General features: G+C 50.3%; 1 protein-coding gene and 1 long non-coding RNA gene across 7 annotated transcripts in view; both read left to right on the top strand.

Annotated features, from left to right (window-relative positions):
• The first annotated feature begins 286 nt into the window (after positions 1-286).
• LOC146761181 (uncharacterized) lies at positions 287-14110 on the top strand. 2 transcript variants are annotated; one of them, XR_014945566.1, is made up of 4 exons: positions 287-2190; positions 3306-3391; positions 6962-11017; positions 12082-14110. It is a non-coding gene; the product is annotated as an uncharacterized LOC146761181 (long non-coding RNA). The 2 variants fall into 2 exon arrangements; XR_014945567.1 differs by lacking the exons at positions 287-2190; positions 3306-3391 and adding an exon at positions 4274-5075.
• A 7519-nt stretch (positions 14111-21629) lies between these two features.
• LZTS3 (leucine zipper tumor suppressor family member 3) overlaps positions 21630-27886 on the top strand; it is a 35143-nt gene continuing 28886 nt past the window's right edge. For 2 of the 5 annotated variants that reach the window (XM_085545896.1, XM_015862969.2), the window contains exon 1: positions 21657-21896. The gene's annotated coding sequence lies outside the window, so the exon portion shown is untranslated. Of the gene's footprint in view, positions 21897-27886 lie in introns of all 5 variants that reach the window. The other 3 variants (XM_015862967.2, XM_085545894.1, XM_015862971.2) reach the window with 3 other exon arrangements.

Genomic DNA, 27886 nt, shown 5'->3' with positions numbered 1-27886 from the left:
GTGCAATGAAAGAAATTGTGTAGGTCTTTCTTCACTAAGTCTCATATACTGTCTGTCCCTGTGGGAGATGAGATTGGACTTGTGCATCCCTTTAATTACTGTGCTTATGCCTGTTGAGCGTAGCTGTGATTCATCACTAGTGACTTCTCTTTCACTGCTGGATTCTAACCCTTTCCATTTTGCTTCTAAGGTTGTGGAGTTGAACAGAAACTGGAGCACAGGTCTGTGAAAGAGCCGACGCCATTTAGCTTGACCATATTATCTCAGATGAATCATCAGGGTAAGATGTCACTCTGTGCCAGCAGCCAATCTGTCTTACGGTCCTTATCCGCTATTTCCATTCTGTATTTTTTGGACCTAAGAGCATCATGTCAGCATTCAGTCTCTCTCATTGTTATTGTGTATGTGTGTGTGTGTGTGCAATTTGATCTTTACTGCGTGTGAATTGAGAGGCCAACCGCTTGTGTGAGCCAGGACAAAGAAATCCAGTTGATGTCAGCATGTCTGTGCTGTGCTGGCAGCAAGGCACCCTCTGTGCTTTCTTCTCCTTCCTTGGCATTCAGAACAAGCCCTGACCTCTGTTGTCCTGCAGGAGAACCCAAGGCTGACTCATTCAGACCATTTCTGACTCACCCTGAGCACTGATCTGGAATCCTGTCCACCTACATGGAAAATTACATGGGGTCAAGCACAGAACCCAACCACCATTCTCATCTATGTCAACCTGGTCCTCCTGTCACATCTGGCGCAGTGAGCATTAAAATACCATTAACAGGAAAACTCAGGTATTCAAATAATTCATTCTCCAGTTTCCTGTTAGGAAGTTGGAACGTTCCCCTGTTTCTTTCTGCACAAAATATTCCTCTGCTGTTTAAACTTCACCCATGCATTATGCAGCCTTTGTCACCGTGCTCCTCTGTGAATTAGTACAAGAGCTCCAAGGTACTTTGGTTGCACACGGAAGGAATGATAATAATTACCAGCTCATTTCAGCTTGTCCTAATTTTGCCATTCCACCCGAAGGCAAAGGCCAAAAGAATTAAATTCAGAACCTTGTCTTCATTTCACGTTATGTGAGGTCTAATCAGGGAGAACTCCATCTTTTTTCATGCATCTCTATGTAAGAACAGAGCAGCAGTTCAGGTTGATAGTTGGGTTTGATAATCTTGAGGCTTGGATCTGATAGAGGATCTGATGGAGATTCAGGACTCAGACCTTATTTTTGCTGCATGGTTCTGCAGTATGGGACTCAGATTTCCCCTTGGTCACCCATGTCAGTGTCCTGACACTGCCTGCTTAGTGACAAATCAGACCAGAGCTGCAGGAGGGACTGATGTCTCCATGGCCACCAAAGATGAAAGATTTCTGCTTTGTCCCCCAGGAAAACTGCCAGCATCAAATGAAGGTCGGAGGATGAAGCAGAGAGATGGCCTCATTGCAGCTTTATAAGGAGTAAATGATGAATGGTGGCCATGTCTATGGGTTCCATCCAGGAGATGGCAGCAGCATCCCTCACACATTCCTGCAGCAACCAGAGCTGGGAAGGGGGGGGGTGGTTGACTATAAGGGCAGGGAAAGGCATCGCCTCCTAGCAAGTAGCCCTTCTCCCTGCTTGCCTTTGCTTTGCTCCTCACCCGGCAGATGGTGATGCAATGGAGGTGACAAGCAGGGTGTTTCCACTGAATCAGTCTCCTTTTCTTTTTGCAGGAAGGAAAAGCTGCTGCAAAACTTGCAAAGCCGTAGCTTGGATCCCCTCGTGCTGCTCACAGACAGCTGATGTGCAGCGCTCCATAAGCCAGCATCTCCCTCTGCTCCCTGCTTCCCTCAGAGCTGCCACCCAAACTAAGCTGCTTAGCACACATGGCATAATCCATCCTCCAGCTTGTGGCTGGAGCAGCGGTGGGAGCTAATTAGCGTGCACTAATAGGCGTGCTAACAACATCTTGCTGCTACAGCATCGTGGCTGCTGCCGGAGATTTGCACGCTGAATTCTTTGCAGTTAGCACCGTGAAATGTTGGCTGTCACTGGGGACCTGTCCTTCAGTGCCTGGGGACACACGCATCAGGGTGAAGCTCTGGGACCTCAGCCTGCTCCAAGAGGCTGCAATGAAATTGTCTTTGGTATAACCAAGTCATCCTGGGCACGGCCCAAGGAGTTCCTCCATGAAAGCAAAGGAGCATTGGGAAGAGGTTTGTAGTGGGGTCTTAAGGTTGGTTGCTGTCTTAGTGCATTACATTTGGCCACTCAACGTGTTGCCTTCTAAAGCCCTGCTCTAATGTTAGTAGATTGCCCTCTGAGCTGTTTGCCAGCTCTAAGCCTGGAGCCAGTGGGTGACACCAGTCCTCCCCCCCCCAGCTGTTCTCTCTGGATCATTCCCTTTGGGACTGCAGCTCCAGCCAGAGGTGCTGACGGTGCTGTGATACCCCAGGACCTGATGCAGCACAACCCTATGTTTCCCGTCTGTTGAACTGCCCTGGCTTCTGAATTGCTGTACTTTCACATCCCAGCTGTGGCCTGGCATAGCAAATACAGCTCTGTAGGAACAAAAACAATACATCACGGGCTATGGGGATCTATAGATCCAATGCAAAACTGTGCCAACCTCTGCTCTGGGTGATGGTGGTGATGGGTTGAGGGTTGGACTTGATGATGTTAGCACTCCTTTCCAACCTTAATGACCTGATGGGAGCTGGAGCCAGCTTTTCATGCTCACAGCTCTCACCTCAGAGACCTCACAACACAGTGGGTACATGGCCTCCCCCACATCTCCAGGACCATTCCTAAGAGATGCTGCATGGCTTTGTGTTTTTTTCCTTTCCTCATTCTCCCTGCTGTTATTATTTGCCTGACTGGCAGAAAGGACTCATGCTGAGTTTATGCAGTCATCCCGGAGAACTGTCTCTCTCCAGCATACCAAGGCGTTTTGGATAAATAGAAAGCCAGAATAAAAAGGAAACTGCTTATGCATGCAGCAGAAAGCAATATTTGCTGAACACAGTGACATCATTACAGAACATTAAGGTTGGAATAGGCCTCTGAGATCCACATATCCTACCCCAAATCATCCCATTGTGCCCACTGACCACATCCCTTAGTGCCACATCCCCACAGTTCTGGAACACCCCCAGGGACAGTGACTTGTATCCCTTGTAGACCACAGTTTTAGGGCTTTGTCACCAACCTGTGCTTCCCAAAGCTTCTGTCAGACCCAGAGTGGACCCAACACCAACCCTGGACACAGCAGAATCTTGTGACCAGGGCACTAGACCTTGACTTATGCAAGGACATTTTTCTTCCTCTCCAGGGCTACTGGGATCCAGATCCTTCTCTCATGTTACACTGTGTTGAAGCCTCTTAAGACAACATTTTGGCCTGGATTCAGGAAGCCTGGTAAGGTTTGCAGCCTGGAGAGGTTGAAGGCTGGAATGGGTGAGATGGAACCAGGCTGGGAACAGCCCTGTGGTGAGGCTGCAGGAGGCTGCAGGACCTTCCCAGCAGGACAAAAGCCGTGTCTGTCCGGTCCTCCATCCAGCCCTGCTGTGTCCCAAGGGCTGCAAGAGACATGAGCTCACTGCTGAGACGTGCCAAACCAAGCCCGCCAGGCAAGGCTGCTCCCAGCTCCATGCTGACATCAGCCAGAGATTTCCAGCACTGCTGTCTTGTTGCTTCTCTGTATAACACAGCCCCTCAACATCCCAACATCCTGGTCCTCCTTGGCCAGAGGCATCCACATCTACATCCCCATTGCTATCCCAATCCATGTCCCCATCCCCACCTGCATCCCCATTCCCACTCATATCAGCATCCTAACACCTGAACTGGTTGCCATAGGAATCACAGGTCTGTCTGTCTGCCCATGCCAGGGGATGATGTGCTGCCCCCCCTGGCGCAACTATTTGTGTTCCACAAGGGAAACAAGGGCAGATTGGAGGTGTGGAACATCCCTTCAAGGAGGGTTGTGCATCCTGGGAGTGAATGGGAAAGTGTATCTCTGCCAGAAGTTATAGCATCTGGGACATCAACGTGAGCAAAGGACAAAAGCTGGGAATCACTGCATGGCACAACAGAAGGCAAAACATTCACCTGGACAACACAATTAGCTCAGCAGGTCTTTTAGTATCATTAAGGGATTATTGTCCTGTTATTACATATCCCATCATTAAGGGTTTATTGTCTCAGTGGTTTCTTGACCTCCTGGGCATGGCTGGATGGTGCCACATCACACCCCAAAGAAGGTGTTAGGGTGGGTGGGGTGGGGTGAGTTGTCCTCTCTTTCAGAGACCACCAGCAGGGCAAATCATTGCACTAGGGATGTGACCAGTTGATTTGGAGGTGTTCAAGGCGAAACTGGATGAGAAACCTCACCTAGTGCTTGATCTATCAGTCTGCAACCCTGCCTACAGCATGGATGTTGGAAGTGGACAATCTTTGAGGTCCCTTCCAACACAAGCCATTCTATGATTTCTTGCCCATGTGATCCTGTGGGCACCCCAGTGACCATATATGGCCAACTCTCTACTCACCACCTCCTATAAAAGATGCTGGCTGCTGGTTTCATTGCTGCCAGCCCTCCTGGAGCTGTGCATTCTGCATTTCCCTTTTAGGAAGCAAGATTCTTGGACATGGGGCAGTAAAAGGAAAACATCTCTCAGTTCTTATTTATCACCTCTCCTTATAACTGACCACTCTCCAAATAGAGGGACCGCTTGCAGCCCAGGAGTGCAGCACAACGGAGCCAGAGGTGCCTTTGCCCCCTGCTGTCTTGGATGGATTTCCATGTAGATCTTCCCACCTCGCTGCTATTTATGGGGTCAGCTCCGGGCAAGCAACCCAGCTGAAGTCCTGGTGCTTAATATTCACCGGCCAAGGCAAACAGTGGAGTGATGCAATATTGCACAAACTTTCCAGCCAGGGAAATTAATCTTTGCAATAGGGAAAAAAAATAAATAAATAAAAAATAAGAAGCAGTGAGCACAGTAGACAGCTCAGAGCGCCTGTCTTGGAGGGGATGCCTGTTAAATGGACTCAGCACATGTTGTTCTGGCTGCTTCCGCTGAACTCTGCTGCTGGCGAGGTCAGTGTTGCTGTGGGTTTGCTCGAGTCCTGGGGTTTCTCTCCTGAGCTGCTGGAGCTCAGGGAGCATTGAGGCTTTGCTCTCAGCCATAGGGTTTGGGTGGTGCTGCGTGGAGCCAGGGGTTGGACTCTGATCCTCGTGAATCCCTTTCTACTTGGGATAGTCTGCATTTGTGTGCTTCTATCCTTCTATGATTCTAAGGTAGAGGTGGGAACGTCAGGTGGAAGAGTCTATTTTTGTACTGCAGCAATGATTCAACAATTTAACCTCAGTGCACATGATGAGGATCCGCTCCCTTTTCATCCTGGACCTGCCCTACTCTCACTTCACTTGGTGGGGCATTGGGTTCCTAGTGGTCTCAATGGATGGACAGGATATTGATGAGATACTGCAGGTTGGATGGGACCCTGGGCAACCTGATCCAGTGGCTGACAGCCCTCTGCCCACAGGAGAAGGTTGGAGCCCAATGACCTTCAAGGTCCTTTCCAACCCAAGCCATTCTATGACTCCCAACCAAACCATTCTATGACTACAATTACAACCACTCCTAATTTTGGAGCTCCATTCAAGTCACCACTCTAACAGGAGCTGTCACCTATCTCTAAACCTTTGTTCACCCTTCTTTGCATCTTCCCCCACATCCTTAATGGGCGGTGATAAGAGAGGGCCAAAAGACCACTTGTGCGTTATGGGCACTTTGGAAAACCCCGGGCAGCGCACGTGGCTGCCGGCTGACGCTTCATTGCCTCTCTGATCCCTTACGTAACCAGTGACACTGTTTGTTTTTCCTTGCTGACTTTTTTGTGTGTGTGACTCCCGCATTCACTGCTCTTAAAGCTGCTTATAATCACTCTAAAGCTCCAGCTTAGCCAGGCACCGCTCTGGGTTCTGAGCTGCTTGCTGAGCTGCCTCCTTCGTTCCTTTGCATGAAGGTTTCTTTCCCTCTTGCTAGTGCCAGGTTCAACATTTTTATGGCTACTCCCCTGCACACAGCAGTTCTGATTTGGGATCTGCTGCTCCTGAAATGGCCCAAAGCCTCTTGAGTGGGTTGGCCAACGTCTTGCTCATCTCCTGGTGCGGTGACTGACTTATTACGTGATCAGGCAGTGATAGGACAAGGGGAAATGGCTGTAAGCTAAAAAAAGAATTTATGAAGAAATTCTTTACTGAGAGAGAGGTGAGGTCCTGGCACTGCTGATCAGATAGCTGTGGGTGCCCCATCCCTGGAGGTGCTCAAGGTCTGGTTAGATGGGGCCTTGGGCAGCCTGAGCTGTTGGGAGGCAACCAACCCACTCATCTTCATAGTGTTATTTTGATAAGGAATAAACTTATGCTGTTCCTGTTTCATGCAACATTGCTCTCTAAAACCTCTGTTGCATTCTGTATATGCATACATGCTCAACGGATGCTCACATCTGCCATCAGATTTCCTACCCCCAGCTAAAATCCCAGCTATTTCTCCATCTGATTTCACTCTCGCTAAGCCAGATTAGGAGTTTTTGGGTCTTGTTGAAACTTCTGCAATTCACAGGATGAATTTTTATCCCGGGCAGAAGACTGCCCTGCTCTCTGTGTTGATTCTGGCATCTACATTGGAAAGCAAATAAAGTAACTCAGGTTGGATATTAGGCAAATGTCTACCCTGAAAGAGTATTGGAATAGTCAGCCCCAGGGCAGTGGTGGAGTCACTGTCTATAGAGGTTTTCTAGAAATGGGTAGATGGAATTTAGGGACATGTTTGATGGGCATGGTGGTGGTTGATGGACTTAATGATCTTAGTGGCTTTTTCCAGCCTTAATGATTCTATGATCTTCCATCAGCCCGGAGGCAAAAGTAGTGCCTGGGCTTTGCATTCTTTCCAGAGGAGCTCTACTTCTTTATTACAGGGATGACACATCTGGGTTCCAGCAACAGCCATTGTTGTCTGCTGAGTGAGGACCAACACAGTTTATGGCAGCTGAGGTGTTCTTGCAGTGCCTTTCTGTTCCTGAATATCTCCAGCAGCACTGATTGGAGCAGCCATCCAAAACTGGTTTTCTCATTGATTGGTGGTAAGGATGGGCTGGTAAGCCAGGTGGTTCAGGTTGATGCCCACATCTGTGCCACAAGCTACCCAAGTATTTCCCTATGTAGTTCAACAGAGCACGAGGTGAAACAAGGGAAGTTTTTTTCCCCCAGACCACTCTCACAGTGTTGGCCCCACAGGCTCATATTGGAGGGCAGCTTTCCCTTTTGTGATGCTAAACATCTAGGAAGGAATAATCAAATTACATCCGCACAATTACACAAATGAGGGCATCGAGCATCCCGTAGAGAGTTGTCCTTTGCTGTTTTGAGAAGGCCATCGCATTCATTCAGGCTGGTAAAACTCCTCTCTGGGATTCAGATAAAGCTGTATGAGGACTGGTGATGCATTGGCACAGGTTGCCCAGATTGGTGGTGGTGCCCCGTGCCTGGAGACATTCAGATCAGGCTGGAAGGGCTCTGATCACTGATAAAGCTGTGGGTGTCCCTGTGTCACTAGGTCACCTTTAAGGGTCCCTTCCAACTCAACAATTATATGATCCTATGACTTTTGGGACACGGGATGGGGTGCTCCTTCCCCACAATGCTATCCCCAGGAGCTCATCTCCCCAGTGCCACTGCAGCTGAACATGCATAGAGCAACAAGAAGGAAACAGATGCTTCCCTGCTGGATGAATCAGCAGCACATCTGGGCTGTGATGAGGCTGCACCGTAAGATTTTCCCCTCTATCCTATGCCGGTGGGAAGGCAGCAGGCCAGCCTCACTGCTTGGCCAGGGAGCAAGAGGGAGAGGAAGCTGGGTTGGCTCTCCTTGCAGGGGAAATATTAAATGCTGCCATTGAAAACTAGGTCATGTCCCTTGCCCTGTGTCTTCTTGATTTGGGGGTGAGAAATCAGGTCTGTTTTCTGCAGCTGGTGTTTTCAGACCCTGCACTGAACTTGGGTATGAAGTGGGAATGTAGAAGCTCCGCTTTTTCTCCTCCTGGTTCCATGCTCACAGCACAGACCTTGCTGTCCTACAGAGCTGGGATGTATGCAGCCAAGTCGAGCAGATGAGCAGAGTGAGGTAGTTAATAGTGAGTCTTTCCCAAGCACAGGGTTAACAGAGAGAACCAGAAGGCTGGGGATGAGGGATAAGAGGCTATGGCTGGAGAATAAAGGTCTGGGGATGGAAAGGGGGAGGCTGAGAAGGAAGAAGAGGAGGCTGAGGATGGAGAAATGGAGGTTGGCAATGGAGAGGGGAAGGCTGGGGATGGAGAAGGCAAGGATGGGGATGGAGAAGGGGAGACTGAGGATGGAGGAATGGAGGTCAGGGACGGAGAAGAGGAAGATGAAATGGAGAATGGATGGTGGGTGATGATGAAATGGAGAATGGATGGATAAGAAGAGGCTGGGGCTGGTCACCTTTAGCCCTCAGCTGTTGGCTACATCTCCCACAGCCCATCACCCGAATCTGCAAGCCACATCAGCCCATGCCTCAGAAATCCTTCTGCCCTCCAGCATCTCAAGGGATGATCTTCACCAGCAGATGCACAGGAGTGTTTTCCCAGCCCTACTCCTACCTCCTCCTCCATGCCCTACATCCTGAGGACCCCACTGTGGGCAGTGGGGTGCCGACCACCACTCCACCATGGAGACAGCTCCCAGAGCAACGTCGCTGCAAGAGGGGGAGTGCTGGCAGGGGCTGCCCTCTCCCTGCATGGCACAGTCGAGTGTCACTCCACATCAGCATCACCCTGCACAGCGAAGGGATCGGCCACAAGCAGACACAACCGGAGGCAGGAGAGGCGGCGCGGAGAGCATCCCTTCCCCCACCACCCTGAAATTCAGACCTTTCTCAACAAGCCAGAGGAAGGGCAAGCAGAGGGGGAAGGAAAACATTCGCCAGCTGAAACAAAGCCTGGGGGAGTTCCTGACTTAGTAATTCCCATCCTGGGGTATGTCATTTCCTCTTGTTTCCCCTCGAAAAGAATTGGGAGATCAGCTGTAAAATCATGGGATCGTGCCTGAAGGGGAAAAGGAGCGTGTCCATCTTGTGCTACTGCAGCACAGCTGGGTTCTTCTGCCAAAAAAATGGGGAGCTGGGGCAGTGTGGGGTGATGTGTCTGGAAATGAAGAGATGGCTCCTCCAGGCTGTGCAACCTGAAGGTGGGTAATACATCCTTCCTTCTGCCAAATGGCATCAGCCTAAATGAGGCCTTCAGACCTCTCCAGCAGGATGCAGCCACCATGACCATGGGTAGTATGGGGAAATGAGCACCAGCAGCACCCCTGCACTCATCCTGTTATTAATCCCTGCAAAACCCAGTCCTGGAGAGGGCAGGAGGGTTTCTGAGGCCAGCAGCAGTTGTGAGTGCCCTGATTTTTTTTCCATGCACAGATGCCTTTTCCAGATTATTATCTTTGAAGTGTTACATTTAGTGGCAGGCAAAGGGGACAGACCTTATGCACAGTGTGGGGAGCTTGGTGTTAGTCTCATTAACAGTCACATTGAGAGAAAGCAAGTAATTTTTGCTAGCCTTGTTGCAATGAGGCTAACGCGTAGCATTCAAATTATCCAATTACTGCAGATTCCCATTAATAATGCAATTACAACCGTTAGCCGCAGACTTCCTGCCATCCATCTCTTCCTGCATCGCTGTGCTTGCCCCTCTGTTGTCACAGCAAGTCATCAGCACCCCAGAATATTAGGAATCATCACCCTGGTGCTGAGATCACTGCTGGTACCTTCACATCAGTGCTGACACTTCTTTCACATCAGCCAGTAGACTGGGTTTTAATATGGTCACTAATTTCTGCTTGACCTTTACCATCTGGAAGGGTATTTTGGGGTGAAACCCCTCTGTTGCAAAAAGCTCAGCTCAAGCTGCATGCAAGCAAGGTGCCAGTTGCATGACCGTATTGGCAACGCTCATCTGAGCATTGGGCAATATGCTGGTGGGGATGAGAGCATTAAAAGCACTTCACAAGACCTTTGCCCTTGTCTTATTAGGCTCAATGCATCTTCTGACCTAAGGCAATGCCAGTGCCTTATTTTCTACACTATGAGGTTCCCCAAACAAGAATCACAGAATCACTGAGGTTGGAAAAGAACTCTAAGAAACGTCAGTCTTGGAAATGCTCAAGGAGAAGGTATATGTGGCACTGAGGGACATGGATTAGTGGCATGCTGAGGATGGGTAGGCATTGGATTTGGTGATCTTAGAGGTCTTTCCACCCTTAATGTCTCTTCAATTCATGCAGAGCTTTGGTGTTCAACAGTTCATGGTTCAGTCCCCAAGAAGAGATTCCACTTAAGGACATTTATGGATGCGGAACCATTAAGGTGGGAAAAGACCACTCAGATCATCAAGCCCAACCATCAACCCATCACTACTATGCTCAATAATCAATGTCCCTCAGTACAACATTGACCCTTTTCTTGAACACCACCAAGAACGGGGACTCCATCACCTCCCTGTTCACAAATGCTTCGTGCAGTGGGGCCAGTGCCCACCCACCTTCTCACCAGCAGAGCTCAGTGTTGCCCTCAGCCAGCCCTGCTGAAGAAGAGGCTACATGTTCAGAGTACGGCCAAGCAGGGATGGCTGGAGAGGAAGGGCAGAAGAGTTTGGTCCCAGAGTTGGGTTGGAGGAGGATAAAACACCGTATGCAGAGTGAGCTAATGGCAAGGAGAGATATATGTTTTTTTGAGCTTGTGAGTAGGAAGCATATGGCTGCCACTGAGCTCTCAGGCTTATTTAGGATTTAGTGCCTATTTGATCTATTTTAATCCAGATGTTCAGCTCATCACATAATGAGATCCCACCAGAGGAACAACATTAGGACGCCTCCCAGACAGCCAAGACCTTCAAAAGGCATCAAGGAGGAGCAGCTCCATCAAGGTCACACATAGCTGAGCATCCCAGAGGGGGAAGGTGAGGACAGTGGGTGAGACCATAGTTTCCCCAAGGTGAGACCAACACATTGGTGCCCTGTGAGCTTTCCAAGTCTTTCTGGTATCCTACCAGAATGGAGCATAAAAATCTGTTGTTTTTAACTCAAAGGCAGAGATGAACAGACATTTTAAAATATTCCACCTGAGTATGGGAGTTCTTCTCTTAGGTTGCCTTTTCCAAGGGTCCAGACAGAAAAACTTCTCTCCCTGTTTTATTGAAGGGAGTGACGAAGTCCTCCTCCTGCCTCCTGCCCACAGAGTAGGATATCTCTCTTGTCAGTGGTATCAAAAACAGAATGGGACTGTGAATTGAAGAGCTCTGGAAAGGAGGGTGAGAAGCACCGAAAGCAGTGGCGCAATAGGAAAATGTCCCCATTGCTGCACACAATGGAGTCCAGCCTCTCCTACCATCAGGTTCATGCTGGGATCAAGGGGCCATGTTTGAGTGCTGTGATGGGGAGAGGAGATGACAGAGATCACCTCCCCTGGGTTCTGGGCTATGTGCAGATGTATCATAGAAACAGGATCATTGAGGTTGCAAAACTCTAAGATCCCCAATCCCAACCCATCCCTTACCATGTCCCCATGTCCCTCTGTGCCACATCTCCATGGTTCTTCAGCCTCCCCAGAGACAGTGACTCCACCACTTCTTCCCACTACAGACTAGAGGAGAGGTGTCCAGGGCTTCAGTAAATTGCCTGCTCAAAGGGACCAAGTGCTATCCAAAAAGCTTCACTAAGTGATTTTCAGAAGAAATTATGATTGTTTTGGAATACTGAATTTCCCTGTCTTCCAACTTGGCTCATATTTTGGGCTCCCAAGAAGCTGGCAAAAAGGTGTCACATCCCATCAGGGCACCTCCACAATCCCATTGTCATCACTGCAAGATTTATGTTGGGATTGGAAAGTTTATCAAGATTAAAAAGGCTTTTCCCAACCTCATTGCTGACCGTGACTGGGTCTGGAGCTGAAGCAAAAGAGCTGATGAAGCTGTGCATATCACACAAAGTCAGAAAGTGGTTTTTGTTGGTCTTTTACATGCAGGTCAGAGGGATTCTCACTGGGAAAGGAAGAACCACAATGTGAGATCTCCATACCCCATCACTCCCACCTACACTCTTGGGCAGCACAGAAACCTTTTGTGCTCTGCAAAAAAACAGATCAAGCTCACAGCTCTGCCACCAAAAACAAGACATTACAGAGACACTGAAAGATTCTTCACTGGGGAAAAGCCGTTGAGGGCATCCTCTGACCCAAGGCAGCAACCCTAGGGCAGAAGTTGCCTGCATGTAGCATTAGCAATGGCCTATGGGAAGATGATGGATGTGTCCTACCTTCAACCCTCCATCCTGCCTGCTGTCTCCTGTGCCACCTCCAGGTCTCCTTGGGAGAACAAATTGTCCTGAAACATCCAAACTCCTTTGGGAGTGCCAGCACTTGGCATCCAGCCCTGCATGAGCTGCAAGAAAGCTCATCTGGTATCTATCCAAATTAGTCACTGCACCTTCTATAGCCCAACCTTAATGGGGTGGTAGTCAGGACAAGGGAGGGGATTTCAGTGGACTTGGCATTCCTGCATTCCTCAGTTTTCCTGCTCCAGGGGTGGGAAACACAGCGCAGAACTGAATACAGTGATTTTCCCTACCCACAGCTTCCCCCCTGCCCACCTCCTCCTTGCGCCATAATTGAGCTCTCCATGAATCTTTCTGATCGCAGGGCTCTTAAAAACTCTGCATAACTTGACATTTAATTAAAAGCATGTGAGCAGTTCTCTTGGGATGCAGAATGCACAGCATGGGGCCAGGAAAGCAGTCAGCCAGGTGCTCTTGAACAAGATGGTGGGCATGGGAGGAGGATGAAATGCCCATTTACATCACACAGGGACAACATGTGGAAGCCTGCTGGGTCCTGTGCCCTGCACCAAAGCTTCCCCTCTGCTCCCATGTAAACAGATGTGGTTGATCCTAGAACACATCTGGGACCCCAAGAGACACGAGCATGTTGGCCATCCATCTCCATCCATGTATCCAAACACATGGCAGCCCACAACAGCCAGACTCGTTGGGATTCCCAAGGCTGATTTGTCTGCACAACAAAAAGATCATAGAATCATAGAATGGTTGGGTTGGAAGGGATCTTAATGCCCATCCATCCCCAAACCCTGCTGCAGGCTGGTTGTCCCCCACCAGAACAGGATGCCCGGGGCCCCAACCATGGCCTTGCACACCTCCATATGTCCTCACTGAGCTTTGAAAAGATAATGGCTGGTGTTATCTCATTTGGCAGAGGTGATGCTACAAGTGAGGTCCTGCTGGACCAGCCCTGGGGCTCTGCAGGAGATGCCATGTGCCTTATATCCACAGCCTCCTTCCCCCAGCCGCCCCCAAGCATGGCACGTGCAGCTCATCAGCTAAAAGCCTGGTGTGGGCAGGCAGCCCACGGTTGTTTCTCTAAATAAACTTTCCCCTCCCTGGCTGATTCTCCATCTCTGCAGTGAGATGGATTTATTTCTTAAGTTCATATCAGGGCCTTGGTTTCTCTTGGAGCTCTCTCAGCACCAGCACGTCCTGAAATACATCACAGGGCCTTTGTCAGTGAGACCATAGAAGCACAAGATCTCTAAGGTTGGAAAAGACCACTATGAACACCCAGTCCAACTGCCAACCCATCACTGCCATGCCTGCTATACAGTGTATGACAACTATATGTTACACGTGAGACAACTCATATATACATTGCTCTGCACCCTTACAACATAGGATCGCCCCATCACACAGCAACCCTCACCCCAGCATTTCTGCACTCAGAGACCTTGGTGCTTTTGGAAACGAGGGATCCAACCCCAAGAAAATACCCCCAGGCCACGAGATACAGGCATGGTGCTGCTCCCAAAGCCATATTTACCCCTGGGCCCCCAACAACACGAGGCATTGCTCAGCTCTGAGCAGTCGGGTGATGCCGGGAGACCTCATTTGCAAGAGCCTTTCAGCACAGCAGTCTCTGTTCCAGCAGCATTAAAGCAATTTACCGCCTGACCCCAGCTTGAAAATGAAATCTATCATGCTTGACTTGACCTGTTGGCCGAATCATCATTATGTGGGGAACAGGTTTTTGTTTTTGGGGCTTTTTTTTTCTGCCATGTAAGAAGAAGAAAAGAGGGAGAAAGAGAAGGGGAGCATGAGGCAGAGGGAGGAGAGATGCAGTGCCTGGGCATTCCTTCTTCTTACATATCCCTCACCATGGTCACTCTGCAAAGAGCACATGGGATCTGCTGAGAAACAGTGAGTGCTTTATGGAGGGTACTGCTGTCTGTCTGTCCACCCTTTCTTGTTGTTAGCCACTCTTTGTGCCCCACTGCATCTCCTCTTGCTCCTGCATAGAATCATGGAGCCTTTTGAGTTGGAAGGTCCCTCTGCAGCCTTCTCTTCTCCAGGCTGAACAACCCCAGCTCTCTCAGCCTGTCCTCTTAGGAAAGGTGTCACCCACAGACTTGCTGAGGATGCACTCAATGCCATGTCAGTGTCACTGATGAAGATGCTAAGGAGCACTGGTCCCAGTACTGACCCTGATAGAGGGCACTGGGCTGGATGTGAGCAGCACTGCCCCAAACTAATTAGGCTGATGATGCTCTACCAGAAAGGGCTGGATTAAGGGCTGAGATTACTCAGCCCTGCTATGAAAACATCTGCAAAAGCATTTAGTGACTCCTTATCATCTGGCTTGAACCAAAGCTGTCCCAAGTGTTTTCCAAAGGAGAGGGACAGAGAAATACCAACAAGAGCTTTCCCAAGAGCCCTTTGTTCAGCCAGGGTTTCTGGCACAGCTGGGGATGTCAGGAGTTATTTATGAGTTGTTTCTTTTTTAGCCCGCTGTGATCAATAGGTGTGACCCATTGCACAATCCAATACCGTATCAGCAGTCATAGCAGGAGGGGAAAGATTTTCCTCCCTGTGGTTATAACTCCACACACGGGGCTGTCCTTCAAGGAGGGGAAGAAACAGTCATAGCTGCAGAGCAGCACTGGCATCCTCCTTATCAAATCATCATTAGAGTTGGAAGGGATCCTTAAAGGTCACCTAGTCCAACTCCCCTGCACTGAACAGGCAGATTGTGGCACTGGGAGGAAGCAAGATGATATCCTGGGACAGGATGTGATGCTGCTGCCCTCGGTGGGAAGGCAGACACGGCCATGGCATGGTCTGGGTCCTTGTACAGATGGAGCTGAGAGTCTCCCTGGCTCTCATCTAGCAGTGATGACTGAAGATTTACAGCCTACATACCTCTCAGATTGCTTTCCTTAAGTAAATACCACCAGTTATCTTCAGCACCAAGCAATGAAAGGGAAGGTCGCACCTATTCCCCAGGGTTACCTTGATGTGTTGCTTCAGGAGCAACAGGAATTGAGGTGGCCTTCCCTAGCAGGGACATCTACCAGTGTTCAGGCAGGCAGCTGGGATCAAGCTCACGTGTTTCACCCCTCCATTTTTGCTGTGATTTCTGTGGTTCCTCCATCATAGTTTCCCATTCTCTCCTACTCTCGGGTCAACCATGGGTTGCTGAAGACCTCCCAGAGCCAGACCAAAGATGCAGCATCCACTGCTCCAGAACCTGAAGACCTCACTACCCATAAAGACCAGGAAGGCTGCAAGGAGTTGATGGGTGGCACAAAAGCTCCTTGATGGAGGGATTTGGCCATCTCCAGAAATCAACTCCAACAGTGCATCATCAGACCCTACAGACATAACTGCCTACAGCACATCAGAGTCCCAGTAACCCCATCCAGTGGGAGCACTGATGTGCACACATGGGAAGCACAGTCATTATAAGACACTCTTAGAGTTTGCTTTTTATGGGTGAAAGCCTTCCTTTTTGGGTATATGATTTAAGCCCCACTGGAGACCCTTTGCATCCCAAAGGTGGCTCTCACACATCCAGCTCTTCTTGAGAAACAGCAACACTAGGAGCAGAGTTGCAACCTGCCTGCACACAGTATCCTCTTACACTCCTGCAATGACAAGGATTGCTTTTCTCTTGACTGCAGAGGCAACGTGCAGGATCCCATTCCCCTTGTCCCAGATGGCATCCCCAAGAGCAATGGCTCCGGATGGACATGTCACAATAAAATCTCCTTTCTATTTATACAGCGCTTATGACCTTCAGCTGTTGCTACACGATGTGAGGCGTAGCACAAACAGACTTTAAAACATCCTGGAGTTTGTTTCGGAGAGGTGCATAGGTTGGATGTTGTTTCTGGGGGGTCGTTATATGCATCTCGTCTGAACCTTGTCAGAACGCGGCTCGCAGCTCAATGTTTTTCCATCCAGATCATAATTTCTGGGGTTAAACTCAGTACTTAAAAACACAGATGGGCTCAGTTTAAAGACTGGGAGAGATTCCAATTGCAAGTTGTCCAGCTGGTGAAACACCCTCACTGTTGAAAAATGGGTGAACTCGGGAACTCGGGCAGATACAGCTCCTCGCTGCCTTTCTCTGTGCCTTTTCCCAGCTGCGCTCATCAGCTCTGAACCCCAGAAAAGCCTTCACAGTGCAGTGTGTGCAATGTGACCCACTCACCTTCCACCCCTCTCACATGAACCAGGCTGAACTCTGCCATCTCTGGCTGTGAACCACATTTCTCAGGGTTTGTTTGGGGTTTTTTTTTCAGGTTTCTTGGAGCATTGATGATTGTAAAGGTCTTTTCCAACCCTAATGATTCTATGGGGGCTTTATATGGCCCAGATTAGATTAGAGGAGGACCCCCTCAGCCTGCCTCTCCCTTGCGCTACAAGGGTTGGCATCATATTTATTATTGGCCCATATTTGCCATAACAGGAATTTGGCATTCCAGAGTCCGGGAGGACAGAGGGATGACTGTGATCAGCCAGCATGAACCCAACCCTCCCCTTGCAATGGGTCAGGGCTGATCCTCTGCAGGCTGCCTGAATCCAGAACCTTCATTTAGGGACCTTGTTTGCTTTCAGAAGAGGAAAAATAACCAAATAGAATGGCTTAGATCAAGCCAAAGTCCTGCTGACTGTTAGAAGCACTCAGCTATTGATTCCTGGGGACTGTGCTTCTCCCTGGAGGCTGGAAGGAGCCCAGGGCGGTTGCCTAGGCTGCCAGCAAACTCTGGCTCTGAGAGCTGCCTTGCTTCACCAGGACCTTTCTTAATGCAATTTGAGTGTAAGGTCATTCCCTGGGGCTGCTCTCCAGCGGGCAGGCAGCGAGGGGATGGAGGATTTGCTAGCCCTGGTAAGGATGCAGACCTAAAAATGCAATGGTGATTTCTCCTGAAATGCAGTCATCCAAACCCAGTATGGAGCTGGGCATGAACAGTGCAGGTGTTTCTGGCACAGGGAGCTCAGGAGCTCCTCAGTTTCCCACCTCAAACAGCTGGATTTGGACGTGGAGCTGTGGCATTTGTCACAGCCTACATGAGAAAACAGCCTTTGGTTTCCACCAAGGATCTCCATTGAGTTATACCACAGTGATACCAACACAGATCCTGTATTCCATCTCCTTGCCTGGAATACCCTGGGACACCTACAGTGCTTTCAGACAAGCGCATGGGCAACTGAAGGGACCTCCTGTCACTACAGTGTAGGGCAATGCATCAATTCAGACACCAAGATGTGGTCAGCTGAAGTACATCCAGCTGGTAAAGCACTGGCATAAGATGTCCAGAGAGGTGATGGTTGTCCCTGGACCTGGAGACATTCAAGGTCAGGCTGGACCACAACCTGATCGAGCAGTAGGTAGATGATTTCACAGGAGCTGGAGTAGATGACCTCTAAAAGTCCCATCTAACTCAAACCATTATTTGATTCTGTGATTCTATGATCCAGACACCACCAACAGAGCGCATTCAGCCTTCTGGGTGCATCTGCCAGTCAAGCCTGCTGTTATTTACTTTCACGCTTGTACCAAGGTCCCCGGGCTGCTTTATTCAGTGGAAACCCAATATTTCAGTGATACCCCGCCATGGAGTGACCCAGACCTTGGGGACAGACCCCATCCATCCTTCCCCTGTAGTGGGCGGTCTGAATACAACACTTGTTACCCAGGTCTTGGTTATATTTAATGACTGCAAGCCTCCCACTGACTCCAGTGTGAGCCGTTTCAAGGATGGCCCTGTGGTTTTGTAGACTGTGTGGCCCTTGCAAGACGTTCAAACAAAAAGGTCCTTGCTTGTTTTGCACCAAACGTGAACCAAAAAGCTGCCAAAAGTGAGCTGTGCCTGCGGGTTGGCGTGATGGATGGCAGAGCTCAGCTGAGAGCTGTTTAATTTGGGTGAAAGACACTGTGTGGGAAGCAGCCCTGCCTGAGCTCTCAAGGTGTGTAGGAGCCGCTCCGTTTCATCTCGGCTGATTCCAGCACATTGCTTTGGAGAATGCAAAATGCCAGGAGCTGTGGATGTATGGAGATCAGGAGAAAGTCATTCTCCATTCACTTCTGTGGGGATGAGAGCAGCAGTGATGCTTTCAATGGGAGCCTGGGGGTTTCTGTGTTAGGTCTTATGTTGCACTCGAAGATGCGTGGATGTATGGAGCGTGCCAGCCCTCATCCAATATCCAGGTTTCCACCCTTGGATTGAACCTGGATAAAGACTTCTTTTTCACAGCAAAACTGCTCAGCAAGGACTCTCCATCCTCTCAGTGTTGGTGTATTAAGTTTTCTTGGGTGTGGGAAGGAGAGATCTCCAAAGACCCAAAGATCTCCATTTCTGTTCCTCCTCAAAAGCCAGCTGAGATCTGATGCCCATCTAACTGAGTCAGTGGATGCCCCGCTCTTGGAGACACTGAAGGTCAGTCTGGACAGGGCTCTGAGCACCTGGTCAAGCTGTAGGTGCCCCTATTCAATGCAGGGGAGTTTGAATGAACTTTGAATGTCCTTCCCAACTCAAACGATTCCATGATTCCATGATGTCTCCAGGATCTTCTGGCAGCCCCCCATGTCCCCACTCCCTTGGAGAGACCTCCTTGGTCTCAAGCACATTCAGCACACCATGGAGCTGGAGCTGGTGATGAGACAGCCCTTGGCAGTGGTATTTCTGAGCACCCCCAAACCATCTGCTCCAGTTCCAACCCTCTTCTGGGTCCCTGTGAGGAGGAGGAGACTCCAGCTGAGAGAAAGGGACAGGCCGCCCACGAGTGCTGAGTAACCATTGCCAAATTGGATGCCAGCACACACATACATACACACACAAAAATATTTCCACTGAGGTTGCTATGAACAATGGTCTCTTGATTATTTGCTGCCTCAAACACATACGCCTTTGGCAGTGCTCTGTGCAGAATGGGCCGCTCAGAACTGACCCTCTGCTCTTGGACTGACTCATCAGTGTGCCCACATCCAACCCTACAGCTGCTCAGGGTGTTCCACCAGCAAATAATGAGGCGTGATTCCTGCCCCAGGGAGCTGAAGGGCATGAAAGCAACAGTAGAGCCATGTCCTGAAGGATGATGCTGAGAAATCATCTCTGCCTCGTCAGACCCAGAGGGCTTCATTGCCCTCTTGGCAAGCTCAGACACAACCCCAAACCCACCTTGGTGTCATAATCATAGAATCCTTAAGGTTGGAAACACCACCAAGTTCATCTAGTCCAACCATCAACCCATCAATCTACCAATCATGTTCCATGATGGGGACTGATGGTGAAGGTGTCTGAACCTAGGAGGTGTCCTCAAAAAGCCCTGCTTGATATGGGATGTCCTTAAATCATCCCAGAGGAGGTTCAGGTTGGATATTATGAAACATAAGGAGGTATGGTTTAGTGGTTTTCTGCAGGCATGATAAAGGGAGGACGGTTGGACTGGATGATCTTGTAGGTCCTTTCCAACCTTGTGATTCTATGATTCTATGATTTCTTCAATAAAAGAGTGGTCAGGCATTGGCACAGGCTGCCATGGGAGGTGGTGGGGTCACCATCCCTGGAGGTATTCAAGAATTGTGGAGATATGGCACTGAGGAACATGGTCAGTGTTGGACTTGGTGGTCTAAGAGGCATTTTCCAACCTTAATGACTCTATGATCCCAAATCCTTGCAGAGAAACCAGCGACTCTTCAGCATTGGCCACTTCCCAAAGCAGAGAAAGGCAGAGGGAAGAGGGATTGAGGTTCCTGGAGGCAGAGCTGCATTTTTTCTGAGAACTATTTGCAGTATGCATGGAAGTCTTCACTCATCCTTACACTCTCTTCCCCATTAGCTCACCCATGGCCGGAGAGAGACTTCCATAGAGCCCTTCAGACCGCAGCTATCCAAGATTCCGCACTGTCTACACATAGCTGGTACTTGCTGAAAAGAGCAGATCTGAAACCACAGTTGGCAAATTGCATCAACAAGCATATTCTCAGCGAGGCATTGTTCCAGTTTGTATATGTCTGAAAAGAACTGTTCAGGCATATGTTAAAGTTGGCACCTTCTCCCTGGGACTCGCCGCAATCTGACGGATGGAGCGCGATAACCACATTGAGATGCGCAAAACATTCAGCAGATGAGGGGAAACAAAGTCCACTCGAGATGCTGGCAGGGCCATGATGGTGGCAAACAGCAGAGGAAAAGCGATGCCTCCCAGGACAGAGGACTCATCCTGGGCTGCTTTATGAGCCAGCTTCATCGTTAAGCACTTTTGGAAAGAGATCAACAGCTGCAAAACCTGCTGCTCCAGTGCTAGCCTGGGGTTATCCTTCTATAGAGCCTGGCAACCCACCCCTACCATGTGAACTGTGCCCCCAAGTGCCACATCTCCATGGTTCTGGAACACCTGTAGGGATGGTGACTCCACCACCACCCTGGGTAACTATGCCAGTGCCTGACCACTCTTCTGGAGAAGAAGTTGTTCCTGATATCCAACCTGGATATCTTGCTGAGCCCTGAACCCTGCAAAACCCACACTGTTGTAACAGTGTGGGAACTGCTGATGCTCCAAACATGGGGTACAGCAAGACCTTAATTCTGCTGGGTTGTCTTGGTAGAATGCTCCCCTGCTGGGGACATCCTAAACTGAAGATGGCTGGAGAGTGTTGGGGGGGAAATACTGTCCTGGTTTTGCTTTCCCTTGGGTGTCCATCTACTGCAGATAGGTCGCTGGTGGAGCTGCACCATCCTCTGAGCACATCCCATCACTGGATGGGGGACACCTCGGGGTTCCTTCTCTGTCCCTTTCCCACTTGGGGTACCAAGGAATGCCCCTTTCTAGTGGGAACCTGGAGTCCATCTCCCCATGGTGCAGCTGCCTCTGGATGGAGTGACAGCTGGGTGACATGTGGGCACTGTGGGGATGGGTTGGCAGCTGGACTTGTTGATTTCAGAAATCATTTCCCACCACAGTGATTCTGTGATTCCTCCATGCTGGGGCCCAGCACTGGACACAGCACTCCAGCTGCAGCCGGGGGTAAGGAAGATTTGGTGGAATCAGCACAGATCTTTGCCCAATTTCTGTGCACCGTGAGATGGGAGAGACACAGCAGGATGCTATGGGGAGAGGGGGGGGGGTCCCCACGTTGCACCCCAGCGGATTCAGCGAGGGAAGGGTTAAAGGGCCGGCGAGCAGCTCTGCCTCCATCCTTCCTCCCTCCCTCCCTCCCTCGCTGTTAGGCTGAAGCTTTGACAGGGGGTGGGGTCGGGGCCGGCCGCCGTTTTGCCGCAAGAAGGGGGGGAACGTGGCTGCGAGAGGCGTGTGTGTGTGTGTGTGTGTGCGTGTGCGTGGGGTGACACGCGCGACGAAATGAGATGAGAGCTCTCCGACGGGGCCGGAGGGGCCCCCCAGGCTTCAGCCTTACCCCCTTCCCGCAGCGCTGCCCTGCGAGCGTCCTCGCCACCAGTAAGGCAACGGGTGGGGAGAAACTGGGAGATACTGGTGAGAAGGCTGCGGGAGGATGGGAGGGTGCTGAGGGGGGATGGGTCCCCCTTATCTCTGCCCGCACCTCCCGAAGTGGTTTTGAGATTAGAGAGGGGAGAGATGTGTGGGGAGAAAGGGGGACCTCACCCCAAGCACCCACCCATGGGGAAATTGGGGGGCGAGGGGGGGGGGAGCTCTGTGATGGAAGAGGTTTGGGGTTGTTTGGTTTATTCACATCTTATTTTTCTGGGGGGTACTGCTGCTTATTTGTGCCTAAAGTCACAGCTGCTTGGAAATGACAGCACCCAAAAATAGAGTGTGAGGAGGGGAGGGGCGGCGAGGGGTGGGGGACTGCAAACCTGTTTGTACCCCCCCACCCAAATCCCCATTGCCCCCCCCCCCCCCTCCCTCCTTCCCCCAGCTTCCTTCGTTTGTGAGCTTATTTTGGAGGGGAAGGGGCTGGGGTGGGATTCGGCGAAGGGGCCGAGCGATCTCCGTGTGCAGCTGCTGGGAATTATGTCATCTGCCTCGGCGCTGGGTGGCCCAGCGGTGGCAGCAGGGAGGGACGAGGCGGAGAGACTGGGGGGTCATGGGGGGGACACGGGGCTCCCAACCTGGGACCTCACCCTGGGGATGTGGGTATGGCTGTGCTGCTCGCTGCAGACCCCCAGGGGTGGGTGCACGCTGGCAGGGATGTAGGTGCTCCCCAACCCCGTGGGCTCCATCCATCCCTATGAGCATCCCCGTGGCACGGCCCCATGGCAAAGCCAGGGCAGGACCTGGGCTGTGCTGCAGTGCAGCACTGAGCCCCATCTGGGTGTGCCAACCCCTATATTTCCCTCCATCCATCGGTGGGTCCAAACCTGGGGATCCCGTAGCAGCATCACGCTATGGGGAGGGGATGCTCAGGAGGATGCTGAGATCTCAGCACGATCCCATCCTGGGGATGCCGCTGCCCCACGGGATAACCCTTGGTACCTCCCTCAGCTCTTCTCCCAACACCCTCCGGCACATCCTTCATCTTCAAACCCACATTACAACAAGCAGCAGAGCGATGCAGGCATTAAAACAGGGGCTCATGACCCCCCGCTATGGGGTCTGGGGGCTCTTCCATCGCACGCAGGTTGCTCACCACCCCCTCTCCATGGAGGTATCGGCTCGCCGCCGTTTGTTTATGTGTGGCCCCGCTCGGATGGAGCGGCGATCCGCTTGTCGCTATATATAGCATGCAGTGCTGTCATCCGAGTTCAGCCCGGCTGGGGAATGGATTTGCTTGCAATGGTCTGGGAGGAGATGGAGAGTGACATAGGGACGGCGTGGTTCCCCCGTGTCCCCTGCGAGGCGATGTGGGAGAGGGGGAGGGATTTGTGTAGGGGATGAAAGTCTCCCCATAGCTCCATGGGGTGTTTAAAGAGCAGCACAGGGGTGTGTGTGGCTTCACAGAGGGGATCCCTCATACCCGAGGCAATATTTGCTGGGTCAGCAGGCTGATATCCTAAGGAGCATCCCTCAGATCCAAAAGGAGGCTGAAAAGTGCTGGAAAGCCCAACATCCCCAGTGTCCCCAGTATCCTCAGTGTCCCCAAAGTCCTCAAAACTGCCAGCTTCCTCAACATCTCCAACATCCCCCAAAGACCCCCAATGGCTCCAATGTCCCCAACATCCCCAACACTGCCAGCTTCCTCAACATCTTCAACTGTCCCCAGTACTGTCAGTTTCTCCAACATCCCCAATGTTCTCAACATTGCCATCTTCCCCATCATACCTGATGTCCCCAAAGTTCCCAACATCACCAGTTTCCCCATCATCCCCAACGCTGCCATCTTCCCCAGCATCCCCAACATCTCCAATGTCCCCAAGTGTAGCAAAAAACACTGTCACAGCTTGAAAAAGTGACTGAACATCTGGTAGGAAGGCAGGGCCTACCCTGGGGTAGCTCAGGTGCATGCAATGCACCTGAGTGACTGGAAAGGGTGGAGCTGGGATCCACCCCTTCCCAGACCTCATTTAAGGGTTGGCAGTGGAGGCAAGGGTATCTTGCTTGAGACCCCTGCCTACCTGAGGCCTTCTGAAGGTAAGCAGTGCCTTTCCTTTTTTTCTATGGCTATTGTTTTTGAGCAATACTGCAGCCTAGGACCTTGTTGCTCTGCTGTCATTGCTAAGCTTTCCATCTCATTACCAATGCCACCTTTCCCAATATTGCCCTCTTTCCCAATGTCCTCAGCATTCCCAATGTTGCCAGCATCCCAAATGTCCCCATCCATTGCAGGTTCTGCATCATTACCACAGAGTCCAGGCCATGATATGGTGAGTGAGGAGTGTGCCTCTCCATCCCCTTGCAGAAAGGCAGATGGACAGAGTGGTTTTCAAATGCACGGTGGAAATTGTGGCATTATAGTTCACTGTGGAGCAGGAATTTGGATAAATCAGGCTGCAAAAAGTTTATTGAAGGGATTCCTGTCCCTTCAGGGAAGCTGATGTGTGACAAGGGTATTGCTGGAGCTATAATAAGGCTTTTGAAACCCATAGGATCACACCAGGGAAATCCCAGATGTGCCCGGGGCTGTTAGAGACATCCAGCAAATAAAGGGTGAAAAGAGGAAATCTCTTCTTTTTTTTTTTTTCCCTTCTCGGCAGATCTTTTCCCATTAGTCATTCTTGTCACAGGAGCTGGCAAACACAGTTATTATTATTTGAGGGATCTGAAAGTGAAATGGAGGCACATGCCTGGGAACCCAGGTGCCCCGGTGCCTCCAGGTCCCCATGGGGCTGGGGCAAGGGGACAGGATCACCTTCATTTATGGTCCTGTGCCTCCTTAAGCAGCAAAAATATGAGTATTAAAGCAGTCATTGGGGAGGTTGTCCTTATAATCAAGTTAGGCTGAAGCCATGAGCTGGAGGGAGATGGAATTCCCCCCAGGTTCCATGTGGGAGCCTTCAAGCCCCTGTTTCATCTCAGGAAACCTGAGTTTTGCCTTCACAACATGGTCTTGCTGGTGAATCTGTGGGTTTTATCCCATATTGCTGCATTTATTGTGTGAAGCCTCTTCATAATGGCTTTCCACCCTTCTTATACACACACATTAAGCTTTGGGACAACCCAAAGAGCTGCAAATGGTTTGGATTCCCCTTTGGAAGAAAGCATTTCTTCTTCCAGCAGCAGAAGCTCAGGGATTTATTTAATGAGCTGAGCTGGACTTTTTGCTCTGTGATTTCATTTTTTCTTTCTTTTAGTTGCTTTCCAACCCTTGAGCATCTTCTGCATCCTCTGTATCAGCCCAGCTGGTCCCTGCACCACTCTAGGTCTGCATAGATGCAATGGAGCTCGGGAGAAAGCTGATAGTCTCGTTAACACATGCACACAGTCTCCCAAATATTTATCAGCTGGAGAAATACTCGGGCTCAGAAGTTGCCAAGTAACATAACAAGAGGCGCTTTTAAATAAATATATGTGCGTCTGCGGGTGACGAATTAACCAAATCCGTTGGTATGTGGCCCAAAGACATGTTTTCCTCTGGAAGCACAGCACCAGGAACAATAATAATGATGATTTGAGCCAGGAGAAGAATGTATGATAAGCAATTTCTGTCTGCGCGTCCACCAGCTGGGGAAAGGCAGGAGGGCATGGGGCCATGGGGTGATGTCCGTGTGTGCCATAGAGGGACCTGGGTGTGCAAAAGAGCTGAGCAGGTTGGGTAGTAGGAAAAGCTTCTTATCTGGAAGAGCAGCCAGGCAGTGACACAGCTGCCCAGTGAAGTGGTAGAGTCACCATCCTTGGAGGTGTTGAAGAACCATGGAGATGTGGCACTGAGGGATGTGGTCGATGGGCATGGTGGGGATGGGTTGGGGTTGGACTTGGTGATCATAGAGGATTTTCCCAACCTGTATGGTTCTATTCTATGATGTGCATGCAAAGGTCATGGCTTTTATTAGCCCAGTTGCTAGAGATGGGAAAAATAGACCAGCCGTGGGTACAGGAGCTCATCTCCTTGTCCCTGCTTTCTAATTATATCAGTTGTTCTAGTACAGGCTCTTTCTGCTCCCCATGGACCTTGCCCTAATTATATCCCCAGCATTACCCTTCACAAGCACTTGGAGTAATAACAAAGCCATCCCAGCCAAGACACAAGGATAGCAGGACTAGCTGTCCCACTGCAGAGATTGCTCTGTCTCTCTTACTCCTGGGAATGTGGTTCTGGTCGATGGTTGGATTTAGTGATCTTGAAGGTCTTTTCCAACCCAAATGTGCCTATGATTCTGTGTTGGTGGTGATTCGAGGCAGGCAGTGCATCTTGCCTTACTGTTGTGGGATGGAAGCCAGGGAGGGCTGTCCCTGCAGCAGGGGCACTAAGGCAGGCACAGACCCACCACCCATCCCTGCTTCTCCATAATACTTTCCAGAACTTCACTTTTGATTGGCACAAGTGGTATTTTAGGGCTAGGCTGGCATGGTGAAGTGATGGTACCCAGAAGGTCATGCAAGGAGGTGGGTACATGGGATGTGGAATGGGCTGATGGTTGGACTTGATGGTCTTAGAGGTTTTTTCCAACCTTAATGGTTCTTAATACCCTCTCTCAGTTAATTTATGGGCCACGTGTGTTTGGGGCAGGCCACGTTCTGCAGCCCAAGGACCACTTCTGTTTTTCAGCAGAGCCCAACCAAACTCATCTCATCCACGGCAAACACGGAACCACTGACATTTCCCTGGGGACAACTAGGATTTCATCTTCCCTCTGCACTCTCAGGGACCTGAAGTAGCTTTTAATAATAACTAAAAAAAAAATTAAAAAAATAACAATAAAACAAACCACAACCCTGGGCAAACAAGGCAGCCTATGGACTGCAAACACTCCTGGAGGGAATGCAGCACAGTGTTTGTTCTCAGAACAAGTCTTGCAGGTCACCAAGCTGTCCCCCAGCGTGACTACATGTGTGTGCTCTGGACAGCCCTACCAGCATTGCTCCCCAGGGCTACATGGCCATATAGAGACAGGCAGGGATTTGGGCCAGCACCCCTCTCCAACAAGGCAGAGCATACAGAACGTAACACACACACCTCCTGAGCTGTGTCTCTGTTTCATGCCCAGCCTTGAGAACTCAAATCCTTTCATTTCCTTCGGACACTTATCCTCTAAGGATCTTGATCCTGGGGCACCGACACAAACACCCTTTAAATCCATCACAGACAGCTTAGGGAAGGATTATCCCATGTCTCTGTGGGCTTTGTGCCTGCCCCTGGCTCTGGTCCCCCATGTCACACACCCACCAGGCAGGAGGGGCTGATGTACTCAGCATGGATGACCTTACACTGGGTACCCTTTAGCATGGTCTGTGGTGATAGGACAAGGGAAAGTGGTTTCAAACTAGAAGGGGGAGATTTAGGTTGGATGGAAGGAAAAAGTCTCTTGCAGTGAGGATGGTCAGGCACTGGCATAGGTTGCCCAGAGAGGTGGTGGATGCCCCATCCCTGGAGATGCCCGAGATCTGGGTGGATGGGGCTCTGAGCACCTGATATAGCTGTAGATATCCCTCTTTGTTGTGGGTGAGTTGGACTAAATGGCCCTTAAAGATCCTTTCCAACTGTAAGGATTCTATAATGCAGGCTGCCCAAGGACTGGCCCTGGAGGTGTTCAGGACCTATAGAGATGTAGCACCGGGAGACATGATCAGTGGGGCTTGGAGTGGGATGTGAGAATCTCAGTCCAGCCATCCATCTTTTCCCACTTCATATCCAGAATGGCTTTTCAGCCCTGACTGCTTTCACAGCTTTATTCCAGTGTGGCAAGCTTTCATAATAGCGGTTGACACCTAACTTCATTCGAATCGATCTTGTGTGCTAATTAGCTGATTGCAGCAATTGGCATAAATTACTGTGCTGATTGGAGGGTCTGCAGTGGACAGTGCCTTGTGCTTCAAGGAGAAAACTTCTGCTCTGGAGCCACCTTGCAGGGACCCCCATGACCTACAGAGGTGTTGTGAAAGGGCAATGAGAGCATCCCTCCTTGGCA

This window comes from Coturnix japonica, chromosome 4, assembly GCF_054131305.1.
Source record: "Coturnix japonica strain WE chromosome 4, WE-NBRP24, whole genome shotgun sequence".
NCBI lineage: Eukaryota > Metazoa > Chordata > Aves > Galliformes > Phasianidae > Coturnix > Coturnix japonica.
This window is presented reverse-complemented; position numbering and strand designations above follow the sequence as displayed.